At 37.3% G+C, this 17,193-nt stretch overlaps 1 protein-coding gene across 1 annotated transcript in view; it reads left to right on the top strand.

The window, feature by feature from the left end:
- casz1 (castor zinc finger 1) overlaps positions 1–17,193 on the top strand; it is a 293,559-nt gene that overhangs the window by 3,838 nt on the left and 272,528 nt on the right. Inside the window, exon 2 of the mRNA XM_073875363.1 lies at positions 14,742–14,871. The gene's annotated coding sequence lies outside the window, so the exon portion shown is untranslated. The remainder of the gene's footprint in view (positions 1–14,741; positions 14,872–17,193) is intronic.

Here is a 17,193-nt window from a genome sequence, read left to right as displayed (position 1 = left end):
CCTGGGGATCTGGGAAGAGAGCGATTTCTGCTCCAACAGTGTGTATGAAGGGCTGCAATGATGTTTGGTGGCCATGTGGCAGGCTGGGTGGTTTTTCGTTGGGGTGCTCATACAATTGAATGGCTGGAGATGCCCCTCTTTGACATGAGATTAGTATCAGGGATGCCACGTTGTGTATGACAGTTACCGAGTGGGGTTTAAAAAATATTGTTTCTTTAAAGGGGATATTTCACAAGACTGATGTAAAATAAATCTTTGGTGTCTCCAGAGTATGTATGTGAAGTTCTAGCTCAAAATACCATATAGATAATTTATTATATCATGTTAAAATTGCCACTTTGTAGATGTGAGCAAAAATGTGCCGTTTTTGGATTATCGCACTTAAACATGGAAAAAGTCAGATTTTCATGATATGTCCCCTTTAAGCAATTCAAAAAGAATTTAGTCACCAATTAAACTGCTAGGTGAATAAAAGGGATATTGTAAAAATATTGGGCATCTACTGTATGTGTCAGGCATGTGTCATTATGGGATTGATTAAGTGCACTTGATAATGTCCCCTATTAGGTAGCGTGCACACAAAAGCTTTGACGCCAGTGACCAGCGTATGTTTTCACAATTTTGCAATGGAAGCGCAGCACTTTTCAAAAAAGACAGCTGCTGCTGTTTTTTTTCCATGCTGAAAGCCGGAGCTTGAGAGTTGAAAAATATTTTAACCCATAACTTTGGGTGAAAAGCTCAGCGTGTCAATGTCAGTTCTCACACGGCCGTCCATTCACAGTGGAGGAGGGGTGGGATAAACATCACAACAACTAACCAGCGCATCGTTCAATGACTGACAAACAAAGCAGAAATATCACAGCAACCAAAGCTCTCAGCTGAAAAAATCTGGCAGTCGGCTGAATAAAATATGGCAGTCGGTGGCTGCCTGACGTTTTCAGACGCGTTTAAATGCTTTGGTGTGCACACACCCTAACTTCAAGGGTTCCCACGGGTCCTTGAAATCCTTGAAAGTTTGTGAATCTGGGGGAAAAAATTCAAGGCCCTGGGAAGTTTTTGAAAAATATATACATAGATACAGGTCATTGAAAGTACTTGAATCTATTTTATGCAATGTGTAGTGTACGATAATATCATAAAATTTCTAGCCTTTTAAGCACACATGCCAAACTGCTTTAAATGCTTATATCTTCTGTATGCGAATGTTGATTTATACCAAAATGCTTTTTTGCATAGTTGTGTTTGACAAAATGTCTCGGGTTACGGAAGTAACTCTTGTTCCCTGAGAAGGGAACGAGACGCTGCGTCTGCCTTGCTATACTTCCTGTGTCTCTGTAACGCCGTCTTTGGCAATTTTTCAGATAGCAATATACTTCCTGTTTCCCACGTCACCCTGTCTTTGTTGTTAAGCCTCACCATTGGTTGAATTTGATATACACATTCAGACACACTTACCCCTGGAGGCGTCCCCAAAATGTCACCCTAGTGACACAGCGCGAGTTCCCTCGAAAGGGAACTGTAACAATGTATATTTAAAGGTAACACAATGTAATACAATGCTCTCACTTCAAATGTGTCCCCACATTTAGTGCTTGAATTTGAGGGTATTGGACCTGGAAAGTCCTTGAAAGGTTCTTGAATTTGAAGTTAACTAAGGTGTGGGAACCCTGAACTTTAGACACCACTACAAAATGGTCGTCCCCTCAAATAGTGCACTTTTTAAGGGTATAGGGCTATTTTGGACACAGGCAACCAAGACAGCAAAAGCATTGAGCAGTTAGACAGACGATAAGACAGATTTATTACTACAAGTGACCTTGCAGTATAAAGTGCCAAAATTTTGTAAACTTTGTTGGAGAAGCGTTAAGAAACACAGTCCTGGGAGTCACGTGGGACCACCGAGAAAGATGGCAGCACACTAGAGGAGCTCCCATAACCCGTTGATTAATCTTCTGAATTTTGAGACATACACTTCAATTGTAAACATAATCTTGACACTCTGTGTCGAATTTGAGGTTTTATAAAACTACAGCCTTCAGAAAAATGGCAGGTAATAACAAAGCGAACTTTTTCAAGGGAGCAAACACGAGGAAGAAGCAAACTAGCATTAGCATCGCTACGGCTCCGCTAGTGGCCCAAACCACAGAGCTAGAATCGCCTGAAAGCGCACCTGCGACTGATGACACCCACACAGCGGCAACGGAGGAGAGTATGGAGAGCGATATCAAAAAAGACGTTTTAGAAGAAATAAAGAAAATGAATGCTACTCTTCAGATGGTGGCAAAAGATGTCACAACTATTAAAGGCACAACTAAAGAACTAAAAGACTCAGTGGAAGATATAAAAGCGAGGCTGGGCGAGGCGGAACAGCGTATATCAGACATTGAGGATGCTAACGCGATTACTGAGGCAAAAGTGGAAAAATGCGACAAGAGGCTGGAGGTGTTATGGTCACGTGTGGAGGACCTTGAAAACCGTAGTAGAAGAAATAATGTGCGGGTTATCGGACTTAAAGAAGGAGTGGAGGAACCCGGAAAAGTGGATCAATATGTGATGAAGATTCTAGATAAAGCATTTGGGCTTTCGGGAAGTGAATTTGAAATTGAACGTGCGCATCGTTCCCCTGTACCAATGCCGGACCCGAATGAACCTCCCAGGGCGATACTTGTCCGCTTTCTACGTTCATCTGCCAAGGAGAAAGTACTACGAGTGGCTAGAGAGAAACGGGGGATCGACTGGGAAGGCGCTAAGCTTTCCTTCTTTGAGGATGTTACGAGGGAGCTGGCGGAGAAGAGAAAAGCGTTCAACCCGGCGAAGAAGCGTCTTCGAGAACTAAAAGTAAAGCATAGGCTGGCTTATCCTGCAACACTTGTTTTTATGTGGAACGGACAAAAGAAGACGTTCCAAGATGGAAAGAAGGCTGATAACTTTTTGCAGGAGTCGACTTAGAAGAGTACAGGACTGTAATGTAACATATCGGAGAAGTGATAGTCAGCGGAAAACTATAAGGTAACAAACAATGGGTGTAGCGGGGCTGCATGGTTTGTGCTGCCATTTGACATATAACGTGTCTCACGGACCAGATAACGTTTAGTGACTTAAGCTATAGTGAGTTTGGTTGGATGGGTGGGAGGGGTGGTGGGGATCGCTTAGCAACGTTGTTCAGGGTTGCTATGCAAAGAGGGGTGTTCATTTTGTTCATGTTTGATTTTATTAAGACAGCTTTGAATGGCCAGATGTGTTTTGTAATAGTGAGTGCCTATATATTTGAGTTGTGTTATGTTTTTTTTTCTTTCTTTCTTTCTTTTTTTTTCCTCTATAGATAAAGATGAATAGGTACATTAAAATAATATCATGGAACATAAAAGGATGTGGGGACCCAGTTAAAAGGAGGAAGGTTCTGACATACTTAAAATCTAAAAATACAGATATAGCATTTATTCAAGAGTCTCACATTGTAGGAGAGGAAGAGGCAAAAAAGTTCAAAAGAGATTGGGTGGGCACCGTCTTTCATAGTTCATATTCAAGCAAACAAAATGGTGTTATGATCCTTATTAATAAAAATTTAAGTTTTGTGATGTTGAAAAAGTATAATGATAAAGAAGGACGCATTATATGTTTGGAAGCCCTAATTAACGGGGTTCGAACAATTCTATGTAACATTTATGCACCTAATAAAGAGGAGCCAGATTTTTTTCATGGAATCAACAAAATAATAGGTGATTGTGAGGGGCAGGTTATTTTGGCTGGAGACTTCAATCAGGTGATGGATGGGATAATAGATAAGAGCAAACCCAGGGGTAAATCTTCACCTAGGGACAGAGACGCTATTCATTTGTTGACAGATGACCTTAGCCTAGTAGACATCTGGAGGTTAGTTAATCCTAGTTCAAGGGAATATACATTTTATTCTAATTGTCATAAAACATATTCGAGGATAGACTTCGCCTTAATATCAAAATCTTTGGTAGATGCAGTTGTAGGTTGTGAGATTGGTACCATTGCCATTAGCGATCATGCCACAGTAGAGTTACAAATTGATTTGAACACAGATAAATCAAAAAAGGGTCGCTGGAGGCTCAATACTATGTTGTTGCAAAATAAAATGTTTAGTGAGGAGTTAACAAAAGATTTGAAATTTTTCTTTGAAATCAATATAGGTTCGACAGATAAAGTAGCCACGGTATGGGAAGCGTCCAAAGCATATATAAGAGGGAAGGTAATTGCATATGCGTCAAAAGTGAAAAAAAGTAATTTAGAAAAAGAAAAAACTTTGGATAAAGAAATACGAGAACTGGAGAAGGATTTGGCGAGACAATATTCAAATGATAAATACCAGGCTATCTGTAAATTAAAATATCAATTAAATGATATTTATAATAAAAAGGCTGAATATGCCTTATTTAGGCTTAAAACTAAATTCTATGAAGGTGGTGAAAAGAATGGCAGATTATTAGCGAGACAATTGAAACAGCAAGATAATCTAAACAATATATCAATGATTAAAAAAGATAACCAAGTGGTAACCTCATCAAAGGAAATAAATTCAATTTTCAAATCATTCTATCAAGATTTGTATACCTCTGCTGGTGTGCTTAAGGAGGAAGAGGTGGAGACATTTTTCTCAGGTTTACAATTACCAACTCTTTCTGTTGAGCAAAAAACAAGGCTGGATACACCTATAACGGAAGAAGAGGTCAGAGCTGCTATTTTTTCAATGAAAAATGGGAAATCGCCAGGCTTGGATGGCTTCCCGATTGAATATTATAAGAAATATATTGATATTCTGGCTCCGGTCTTGCACAAAGTTTATCTTGAGGCACTAGAAATAGGCTCCTTACCGGGTACATTTAACGACGCACTCATTTCCCTCATTCCTAAAAAGGATAGGGATGTTTCAGACCCAGCGAATTATAGACCAGTAAGCCTGTTAGGAGTGGATTGTAAGATTTTGACAAAGGTTTTAGCCTCTCGCTTGGATAAGATATTACCAGACATTATCAATTGTGATCAAGTCGGATTTATTAAGAATAGGTGTTCGGGCGATAACATGAGAAGACTTATCCATCTTATACACAAAAGTAAATCTAGTTTGGATCCGGTGGCGGCCTTCTCGCTTGATGCAGAGAAGGCCTTCGACCGGGTAGAATGGGAATTTCTGATGACAACACTTTTAAAGTTTGGAATCGGTCCTGGATTTTCTAGATGGGTGAAAACTATATACTCCAGTCCGAGGGCAGCAGTCTTAACAAATGGATTGGTGTCAGACTTTTTCCCTCTATCACGCGGGACACGTCAGGGGTGCTCTTTGTCCCCACTACTCTTTACGATATTTCTTGAACCACTGGCTCTAGCTATCCGTGCTAATACAGATATCAAAGGTGTTCATGCAGGAGGTACAGAACATAAGTTGTTCCTATATGCCGACGACATCTTAGCAGTGTTAACTGATCCCATGCAATCTCTACCAGCGTTGCTCGCATGTGTTGAGTCTTATTCAGGGTTGTCAGGGTATAAAATAAATTGGTACAAATCGGAAGGCATGCCGCTTTCAGCAACATGCCATTCTAAATATATTACTACATTCAATTTCAAATGTTTACCTTTAGGTATGAAGTATCTAGGAATATTATTACACCCAAACCTAGAGGACATTATGCTTTCAAATATGGAACCTCTCCTTTTAAAAATAAAAACAAATCTGGATAAATGGGGAAAACTGAACCTATCATTATGGGGTAAAATTAATATAATTAAAATGGTGGTGGCCCCGCAGTTTAATTATGTTTCCATGATGTTACCTGTAAGAATTTCTCCACATATATTTAGCCAATTTGAGAAAATAATTAAAGATTTTCTGTGGAACAAAAAGAAGCCAAGAGTTAATATTAAGAAAATGTGGGCCACTAGAGACATTGGTGGAATGGCTCTTCCAAATGTGAAACTGTATAATTTAGCATTTGAAATGTCAAGACTGGTCAAACACTGGTCAGGGCTGGACTCTGAACTGAGCTGGATCAAGATTGAACAGGAACTGGTGAGCCCTTTTACACCCTTGGATGTTCTTTCACAGGGAGCGGCTAATAATGGACAGGACTTTCATTATAACCCGGTACTCATGCATTCTAAAGCTGTCTGGGCAGAAGTACACAAGATCTGTGGAGTATCTCATTTAAGACAACCCTATGCCTCATTATGGAACAATTCCGCTGCACAGATTGGAAAAAAAACTGTATATTGGAATGAGTGGCTTGCCAAAGGCATACATAGAATAAGTGATCTTTATTCAGAGGGACTGTTTATGTCCTTTGCTGAAATAACCCAAAAATATGGTCTGACTAGGAAAAACAATTTTTGGAAATATTTACAAATAAGGGACTGTATTACCAAAGGAAAATTTACTCAAAACACAAATGCAGTGGTGGAGTTTTTAGAATTATCTGGCTCAGTACATAGAGCAGCTGTTTTCTACAAATTATTTAACAATTTAAAAAAAGATATATGTGAAAATTTGAGGAACATATGGCAGAGAGATCTGAATTGTACCATTGCTAAAGAGGATTGGTGTCAAGTTTTGTCAAATTCCAATAAATATATAAGAGAGGCTAAGGGTAAATTTACTCAGTACAAATTAATACATAGGTGGTACTTCACTCCTTCTAAACTTCACAGAATGGGAATTATGCCCAATAATATATGCTGGAAATGCAGATCAGAACCAGGGACATTTTTGCATGCCATTTGGGAATGTAGGACAGTTTACCCCTTTTGGAAAAGAGTATTGGACAGTATAGGAAGGTGGATTGGATTGACAATACCCATGTCACCAAGATTGTGCTTATTAGGGGATCAGTCTGTGTTACCAGGAGTTTTGAAATGTGACTTTGTGGTTATTAAAGTGGGAGTGATTACAGCTGCCCGAGTGATTCTCAGTGTGTGGAAGGATACATCTCCTCCGGAGTTTAACAGGTGGAAAGAAAATATGCTGAAAATTGTGTCATATGAAAAATTCTTAGCCAGGATTAATGATGATACGGAGGGATTTGACAAATCTTGGGGACGAATTTTTGATTGAGATTGATTGATTCTTTTGACTAAGTCTATTATTTTGTAGGGTTACATATATAGGCACTTTATAATTTGACTGTAACGATTATTGATGACTGGCCAAAAATGTAAATGTGAATTAATCGTGTTTTAAAGCTGTCCTTTTTTTTTTTTTTTTTTGTTAAATTTTTTTTTTTTATATTGTTGTTTGTTTTTTTTGTTAAAATTTTTAAAATAAATAAAGACTTCAATTACAAAAAAAAAAGAAACACAGTCCTGGCTGCCATAGTGGTTTGGTTATACTCGTGCATGATGTCACAGGCATCACAGGTGAGGCGTCAAGGTGTCGTTTTCAAAAGCTAGCACTTTGAAACCATCTTAAAAAGGTTTTCAGGACCCCAAAATGCAATCACGTAAACAAATAGCCACACCGCATAAAAATAGTGTAAACGGACTCTTAGTTTTAAATGCAGAATTGCACTTTTATGCATTTGGCAGATAGCTATTATCCAATAGCGTACAGGGCTTCCAATCGGTTTTTAGTACAGGAGCAACAGAAGTGAGAAATATTTTGCGATTATTAGTCAATTTGAAATATAAGATGTATGTATTAGTTTGGCCATCACAAATAATAGCGTAGTCATGAGAGAAAATGATAATGACACAGACAAGATAAAACCAGAAGAGCATGTCATGAATTTACTTAATGGGTGAATGTCCCCTGATAGATCACATACAATTTACATCAAGAGTTAGTGTAATAAAGAGTTTTTAAAACCTACATTGAAATTCAATTAGAGTGTTGAAAGCATAACCAAAGCCGTGAAAAATGAACTCATGGGGGGTCCTTCCTTCATTTTGCCCTGAGGCAAAAGAGCCCATTAATTTAATACATTCCATGTTTATTCACATACGCATTTCAGTGCTACTGCATATTTCTGTACTAATGCACTTAAAACAGGAGCCTTGTCAGAGCCTGACAAAGATGTCTTTAAACAAGCTCGAGAAAAAGAGAGAGAGAGAGAAACTAGGAAAGAGATTTTCCTATGAATTTAAAGGCTATTAATAGAGAGGGTTCAACAAATGACTTTACTTTGGCTGTGAACGGTTAAATGGCGCATCTTAATTAAGAGATTGGCTTTTCTATCCTTGCATCGATGGATATAAAGCTCTTATTCGACTTCAGAACAAAACAAAGCGTGAGGTCTTGGATCTTCGTCTTGTAAGAAAGGAGCTAATCAAAGCTTTAGTCATTAACAGCTGCAAAGTAAATACAAGTTTACTTGGAGGTCATTCCACTACATGTATTACATTATGTTGCAATTACACTGGATGAAAAGTTGTTGTTTGTAGGTTACTCTATGCCCACTGCCCATTAATGACGAGAGCAGGGCAGAGGTGTCATTCATATTTGGAAAGCTAATTATTTGAAGCGTGCTTGTTACTGCACTTAAAGTTTTACCAAAAACAACCCTGTTAGTGCTACCAACATCGTTGCTTCTCTTTAATGTAACACTTATCTGAAATATATACCTAATGTATCCAAAATCAATGATATATAACATAGATAGAGTCGAATATGTAAAACTGTGTGAAACGCAAGTATCTAGAGTACCTTTGCACCTTATGCTGCGTTTACACCAGCCACGTTTGAGTCATCAAAATCGCGTCTACCGTGCCTAGTTTGCTGCTTGAACAGTATGAATGCATAAAAAAGCAAGCATTTGACACGCATCAGAGGCGAAATCCGCTTCTTGTGGGAATGGGCAAGTGCTATGCGGTTGTCTGTTTGCAAGATGGCTGGTGTTGATTGTGCATTTTTTGAGAGAGTTACCGGTTTGTATTTGGTCACCTTACTATAGGGGGAAAATAGTTTAAAAACAGCGGGAATGCTGCGGGTCGATAAACGTCATGTGACTCAAAAGTAAAATGTGTATTTACAACTTACCAGGTTGCCCAATGTCCTCACTGACACTCTTCCAAGCGAGGTCCTTTTTTTTACGGACAATATCAAGCGTTCCTTCATGTTGAATGAGTGACTCCGGGCGAGGCTGCTGCCGCAGCAGCAAGCAGGCTCCTGATTGGTTAGCGCAGCGCGAAAATCCGCCAAAATTAAAATTTTTCAACTCGAGCCGCAAATTTGTGTCAAAAGCAAAATGCGCAAAAAGCACCATTCGCGGTACCGCGCCAGATGCTCAAATAAGGCTTAATCGCTTCTTCACTTTGACTTAACATTAAAATCACTCTCGCTTGACGCCTCTACCGTGGCTGGTGTGAACGTAGCATTAGTACATTAAAGTTAAATATTGATACCAAATGTATACATATCTGTACATAAACGGTACATATTAGGACCTCTTTAAAGTGTTTTGCCCCAGTGACAGCTTGGGACCATTAAGCATTTTTTCTAACATTGTGGAATGGGGTTTAAAGAGCACCTATTTCATTGCTAAAAAAACTTTATTTTGTGTATTTGGTATAATACAATGTGTTTGCGTGATTTATGGTTAAAAAACACATTGTTTTCCACATACCGTACATTTTTTATTTGAAAAGCTTTGTCCCTGATTAGCCAGCTAATCTGAACGTTGTGATTGGCCTGAATACCTCTGAAGTCAGCCGGCAATGTGACGCTCCTTACCATATTTGAAAGATTCGGTTGCTTACAGGAGTTAACTTACAGTCTGAATCCGAAGCGGGAGGAAATATGATAATGTTGGTCTTATCTACATCACCAATCCCAGGAAGTAAACTGTTGCCTTTATCTTTTTCTCAGCTAGTCAGTGTCAGTTTTCACATGGACGTCCAATCACAGTGGGTTTGTAATTTTTGCATAACGTTAACATGTACTTATACACACCAAAGGAAATTTTAAAAAGTGAATCGGACAATAAGTGCTCTTTAATACCTAGCATCAGGCTGGGTTATATTTGACCCATGTTGGGTAAAAATTAGGCAAAACACATGCTGGGTTAAAATTTAGCCAATAATGCTGGGTTAAAAATTACCCAATGTTGGGTTGTTGTTATGCAACCTGTAATAACCCAGCGGTGTGTTCTGTCCAATATTTATCCCAAGATGGGTCAAAAATAGCCCAAGCATTTACAGAGTGAATATATACTGAACCATGCAACCACACATTTGTAATAGTGTAAGTTCGAGTTTGACTGGTTAGTTAGCATATGAAACAAATACTGTTTACAGTATGTTTTGCCTTTTTTATTTTGTTATTTTCGTAGTACTTTTTTTAAAGCTTAAATTGCCCAAAACAATGCTGAAGTATGTACTTCTTTCTTTGAAGCCGAAAGCCTCTTTAACAAATTTTGTTGGCATTTTGTGAATTTTAATTAAATGTCTGTTACATCCATTTCGACAGATCTCTCAAAAATTTAACACACAATGTTGAAAGCATAAATGCTGAGGCTGGAAAACAGGACAGAAGTTGTCAGATGCGAGAGACATGAAATATTTACAGGAAAACTTGTGTTTGTCGTGCTGCTTTTCCTTGTTTCAGCATGCATTTCTCCATTCGCTTCTTGTTGCTAAATCTTTAAGTTTTTTTCACGTCAGACTGATGCTGCTTCCGATTAAAGAATTTACGCCCAAATCGCAACCGACAAGATTCGGGTTAGAAATAACAGCAGACGGCACCTGGGCATTGAAAAAGTACCAAGTTATTTAAAAATTAAAAGCACTTTCTCAGAAAAGTGGCAAAATCATTTGAATTAACAGAAAAGATGCGAGGTCGTAATTGCAAACGTTTTGATTTATTCATTCGTGTTTGGAAAGCTCCTCACATTTCCTACAACAGGATGGCTCCTCTGCGTTTCCCTTCTCCATAAAAAGCAAGAGGAATCTCTAAGTGCCTGTTTTATTTATTTATCCTAAAACAGAAGGATTCTTCAAGCTTAATGTAGATTTTGCCGTTCGGAGACGGAATAATGGATGGTAGCCTCATGTATTTTTAATGGCTGCATGTTGTGTGGCAGATAAACATGTTGTTTTAGATGTTTTCCCTCCACTGAGCTGTGTATTCCCAAGATGTGGCTGTACTTTATGTGCGGGGAAACCACAGTCACAAAAAGACCATTTATACAACCTGGAGAAAAGGCCATGAAAAGCCTGTTTGCGGTTTTATGAATTTTTGTGAGTCACACCTTTGCGTTTTGCTTGATTGTAGCAAATATATAAGCACATATCATAGACAAAAACTTAAAATAGTAGTTCACCTGAAAAAAAAAAGGATTATTTACAGGTACACACCTTCTTGTTGTTCCAAATCTATATGACTTTCTTAAACACAATGTAATTTCATTAAATAATATAAATATTATATATCATATAGTATAAATAATAGCAGCGTAACTTTCTTGACTAGTATAGAGTTGCTATAAATTATAAAAAATAAAGTTAAAATAACTTAAATGGGACATACCATGAAAATTTGACTTTTTTATGTTTAAGTGCTATAATTGGGTCCCCAGTGCTTTTATCAACCTAGAAAATGTGAATAAGATCAACCTAGTAACTTAGTTCTGGTAAACCATTCTCCGCAAGCATGCGAAAAAATAGGTAATTGAAATTTGGCTCCCCTGGTGATGTCAGAAAGGGAAAATAACGCCCCTAATCTGCACTATCCAACCACACCACTGCAATTTAGTGCAGAGATCAGCTCATTTGCATTTTAAAGGACACACTCAAAACGGCACATTTTTGCTCACACCTACAAAGTGACAATTTTAACATGTTATAATAAATTATCTATATGGTTTTGAGCTAAACTTCACATATGTACTCTGGGCACACAAAAGATTTATTTGACATCTTAAAAAAAGTCTTGTGAAATGTCCTCTTTAAACAGTTTCTAAGCTGTTTCTCCACCATTCAGAAATTATGTCAAGTTTACACTTTGATATTTTACTTATAGGCCTACCTGTGCTCTTGTGTGTGTTTCTCAGGGTTTTACCTGTTGCCACGGGATTCCAGTGAGCACTCGTCTATTCTGTTTGACTTAAAAATAGATTCAGTTTTAATGAATGAAATAATTTTGACCACTGAGACTAACTATAATCTTACTAATAACGTGTTTGGGCTCATTTTTAATAAGTCATCATAATTACGTGGAGAATTTGATTGGGCATCTGTGCCTGGGAAGATGAAATATGTTGTGTGGGCATGACGGTAAAGGATATTGCTTGCTGTTCATACATAATTGAGAGATCTTGAATGTCAGACCTGCGGGAGCAAATGCCGGAAAAAGCATTGGAGTTCACCGACATCAGACGCACAGCAACCTCTGCACGCTAAATATCTGTGCTAGACGGACATATGTCACAGAGTTTATACAGGTAGATTTGGTATTATTAAGCCATTTACCATTTACAAAGGGAAATTGTATTGCTACAAGCTTGATATTAGCTCAGGATCTCAGTTGTGTTTAATTTATTTATTTCTATTCATTTTATTTCTTTTTAAATTCATAAAATTAGACTAAAGAAAAATCTGTGTAGTACTAAAAGTCCTCACTGCGTTTAATCTACATTATACTATATTTATATACACTGTGCAAAAGTCTTAGACCCCCACCACCAGACTTGTTGTTTTTGAAGTTTTAATGTACATCCATATTTATTTTTCAATGTATTTTATTAAGATACAAACAGAAAATACAGGAAATATGTACAAAAAAATTAATTTTCAGGACTAAATGTCTTCTTTAGGCATCGTTGGTGTTTAGTGTGACCTCTTTTGACCCTAAACACACTTGAGCGTTTCTGAGCAGAATGAAGTAAAAAGACTTAATTTCTTTACAATTTATTTAATTTCATTTAGGTTTAAGAGACCCTGCAGTTTCCAATTGCTCAAGTGGAAGGGGAGTTTACCATAAATATAGTATTGATATATATGGGATAAATAAATAAATAAATAAATAAAAAGAAATAAATAAATAAATAAAAAATATATATATATATAAAAAATATATATATATAGTATTGATATATATATATATATATATATATATATATATATATATATATATAGTATTGATATATATGGGATAAATACATAAATAAAATAAATATAATACTATAAATATATTATAATTTAAAATCATCATTTTATCTAACATTTGTTAATATGAAGTAACACACAATGAACTATTCATTTGTGTTCCTGTAGCTCAGTTGGATAAGCATTGTTAGAAAGGTTGTGGGTTCGATTTTTTAACTTAGGAAGACAAGACACTGATAAAAGCTTGAATGCACTGTCAAATGCATGAATGCAAATGTAACTTAAATGAATTAATGATAAATAATTCTATTCGTATAAAGATTAATATATGTTGTAAACATATATTGCTCGTTGATAGTTCATGTTAGCTAATGCATGTATTCTCTCATATGCAATCAGCATATGCAAATATAATAATGTATGTTCAATGAGTTTTAACAGCAATAATAGAGTTAATAGTGATAGTTTCTGCAAACAAAGCTTTGAAACCAATTCCTCTGGCATCACTTCTTCAACCCAGCTGACCTCTGTTTCAGACAGAGAGTAGTTTATGTGCAGGATAGCAGTCAATCATGTTTCAGTTCCAACCACTCCATTGCGGTCGGCGAGCTACATCTGTCTAGCTTACCCACTTTCCTCTTATGCATTATATATGACCATGTGAAATCATAAAAACGACAGAGACTGTCACTTTTTTACTGGTTTTGGTTTGCCTGATATCCGAGATATCTTAGCAATCTTTCACGGCGAGCTTTGTTCTCCCGAGCTTCTCTCAATTTCTCATAACACTCACGGGCCTCTTACGCGTCTTCCTGGAGGTCTCGGCTATGAGAGTCGTCCATAACGCGCAAACCGACCGGGTAACTCAATGAAATACGGGGGGTGACAGGATGCTATTTATTTGCCGTTGAGCCACATTCTCCACTAAGATGAATGGGGGCTCTGTCAGGCAGGCGAAGAGCCAACTTTATTTTTCTGACGTTTTCGTGTTTAATGCGTTATATATTTCACACGAGTCATCTTTGCGCTCTCCCCCTTTTTGCATTTTCTTTTAAAGCTTGAATGCAGTTATTGATGCGCCGCCTTGAGTACATTATGCTTTATTTGTCGGTAAGCACCATTTTTACATATTGACAGTAACAAGCAAATGCATGTATGGAAATTCTAATATAAATTGACTGATGTTTAGAGGCCTGGTTTCTGCTCGGCAAGCTCTCCTGAGAATTATATTCGCTTCTTTATTGCTAATCCTAGCAAGAGTCCAACTTTTGACTTTTATCTTGTATTACAGTAATGACATATCGCTCCCCTTCTCTAATGCTTATGGAGCAGGCGAGAAAAATGGGCCAACGTGATGAAAAGGGAGCCAGTTCTGTCTTGATATTTTAAAATGGGGCGGGTTATCTCTCTGTAATGGCGTTCGTCTTGTTTTATGATGTCACTATTTCATCGGGTTAGCACACCTTTTAAGGAATTTCTGTTTTCATGAGAAAATAAATATAAGGAGAAACTAACCAGGTTGATTGAAGGATCCTCCACTGTTGTCTTTTTCACAAACACAGCAGTAACATCATCGTCTCGTTTTTATATGTGCACATCTTAAGATAATAAAGCTTTTGACTGATGCGCATCTTTAAAACACAGTTTTTAACTATGTGTGTTTCGTACGATCATTATTTTAGGTCAGCTAAAGGCAACATGGACGTAAGCCGAGTGGACAGAGGCGGACTCGGTTTGTTTTTGTTCTGTCTCGGCCTATCGCTTGGATCTTGGGTGTCTATGACCTGTTTTGGTCTTTATCTGCTTCACCAGGTGAGTTGGTGTCTGATCTAGGTTGCTCACATCACAGGTCTGACCTTAACATGACTGTACACAAAGACACCTGAAGATCAAGGAAAAGATGGTATTCTTGACAGGCCGTTTGCAGAAGCTATCTGTGGCCAAACTGAGGTCAATGTGCAGCTAGGCATGTATTTTAGCTTTCAAAGCATACATTTCACTGCTTCAATACTGTGGGGTTTAGTTCATACTGGTTTCGAAGCAGGGCCGGAGTGGGACTCATTTTCAGCACTGGAGTTTTATGCCTTAGACGGGGCCACTTTAGTTCACGACTGACTATATTAAAATAATATCATGAAATCCTCAGTAGTATATAAGTCTGCAATATTGCACCGTTCTCTGCAGCCTTGCCAATTCATTGTATTTTTCAAAAATATCACTTCGAAATCAGTGCGTAAAGCCCTACCATAAAGTATTTTAACATTAGTCAAGTAAACCTAAAAAACTACTGAAAGGGAACAAATATGTTTGCGTTTTCCTCTATATTTCTATTTCTAAAAAAATTTGGTCTTGAGATTACCTCCCAGTTAACAATTTTTGGTTCCCAAAACGTTTTTCTAACATTCGTTTTTTGTTCTAAAAACATTCCTATAACGTTGTTTTTCAAGGTTTGTTTTTGGTTAGCAAGGAAAGTTTTCTATTCAGAAATTAAACGTAATTTTTAGGTTAGCTTAACGTTTCCCCAACGTTAGAATAACGTTCTCATAACGTTCTCATAACATTAGAGAAATGTTATTTTTAAGTTAATTTAATGTTACCCTTCAACACATCACACATTGTATTACCACCCTGCAACGTTTTGGAAACGCTATTTTATGGTTCTAAAAAATAACCAATAAATAACCATTAAAGAACGTTGTGTATAAGTTATTTTTAGGTTATTTTAAAAATAACCACCCTGCAACGTTATGGGACCGCTATTTTATGGTTCTAAAAAATAACCAAAAAATAACCATTAAAGAACGTTGTGTATAAGTTATTTTTAGGTTATTTTAAAATAACCAACCTGTAATGTTATAGGAACGTTATTTTATAGTTCCAAAAAAAGAACCATTAGAGAACGTTCTGTACAAGTAATTTTTAGGTTATTTAAAAATAACCACCCTGCAACGTTATGGGAACGTTATTTTATGGTTGCAAAAAATTACTAAAAAGAACGTCCCCAGAACGTTATAATTTGGTTCCCAAAAAATAACCAAAAGATAACCAAAAACAAACGTCAGGGTATCATTCTGTGTTTGCTGGGCTGTTGGGTTGATTAAGTTTGGAAACCCCTAATATACAATACAGAAGCATGGGGAATCCTTATCTTAATTTTTTTGTACTTATATTATGCATATTGCCAAGTAACGTAAGAAAGGCCTTTGTGTCAAAAAAAGAACAACTATAATGGACTTTCAAAATGTTGTTTTGCATCAAATAGATTTTTGTTCCTTTTGCAATAAACGATGACTATTCATAGACGAATCATTGTAACATCTATGACTTGGATTAAAAAAAATACATCCTTTTCCTTTTAGAGGCTGTTCGTATCAAGACGTGCTTATTTTTTTAAAGTTTATTTTAAATCTGACGCGCGGCAAAAATAAACAGACCGGACCACCGGGAATTTTCACGGTCCTCCCTATGGCCAATCTGGGCCTGTTTCGAAGCCATATGCTAGTGTGTAGTGTGTAATGCTAGTGTATTATACACAAAAATGCTGAATTGTTTTAACCCATGGTTTGGGAAAATATAGGCAACAGTGGCAGCCGGTGACTTCTTTTTTCGAGGGCGCTCGATGCGAAGTTCATCACAACATGTATGTAGCCCGTCATTTGTGTAATATTTAAAATGATCCTATGTTCATTGCGTGTCTTGTCAAATAAGTGCCTGCTGCAGACGCGTCTAAAGGGTTTATGATAAAAGAGACGCTCGGGTTTGCCAGATACTTGCATAATCTCATGCATAATCAGAGTTTACTGTTAAGGGAGTGTCTTGTGTGTGTTTTGTGAACGTGAGCGTCTCTTTTATCTTAAACGGTTTTGATGCGTGTGCAGCAGGCACTTATTTTGACAAAACACGTGATGGACATGGTTCACATGACGCAACAAACACATATTTTGAAAACAGGAGCAACACACATGACACTCCGAACACATATTTTTTAAATTTGCGCACCTCGGATGAGCAGTCACGAGCCGCCATTGAAAGGCAAACCAACCATGCAACAACTTAACCATAATATCGGTGACTGATCTTGCGCTCCATGGCATATGCAAATTTTTATCCAATGAAATGCATTTAAACATAATA

Source organism: Misgurnus anguillicaudatus, chromosome 13 (genome assembly GCF_027580225.2).
Source record: "Misgurnus anguillicaudatus chromosome 13, ASM2758022v2, whole genome shotgun sequence".
In the NCBI taxonomy this organism is placed as follows: domain Eukaryota; kingdom Metazoa; phylum Chordata; class Actinopteri; order Cypriniformes; family Cobitidae; genus Misgurnus; species Misgurnus anguillicaudatus.
This window is presented reverse-complemented; position numbering and strand designations above follow the sequence as displayed.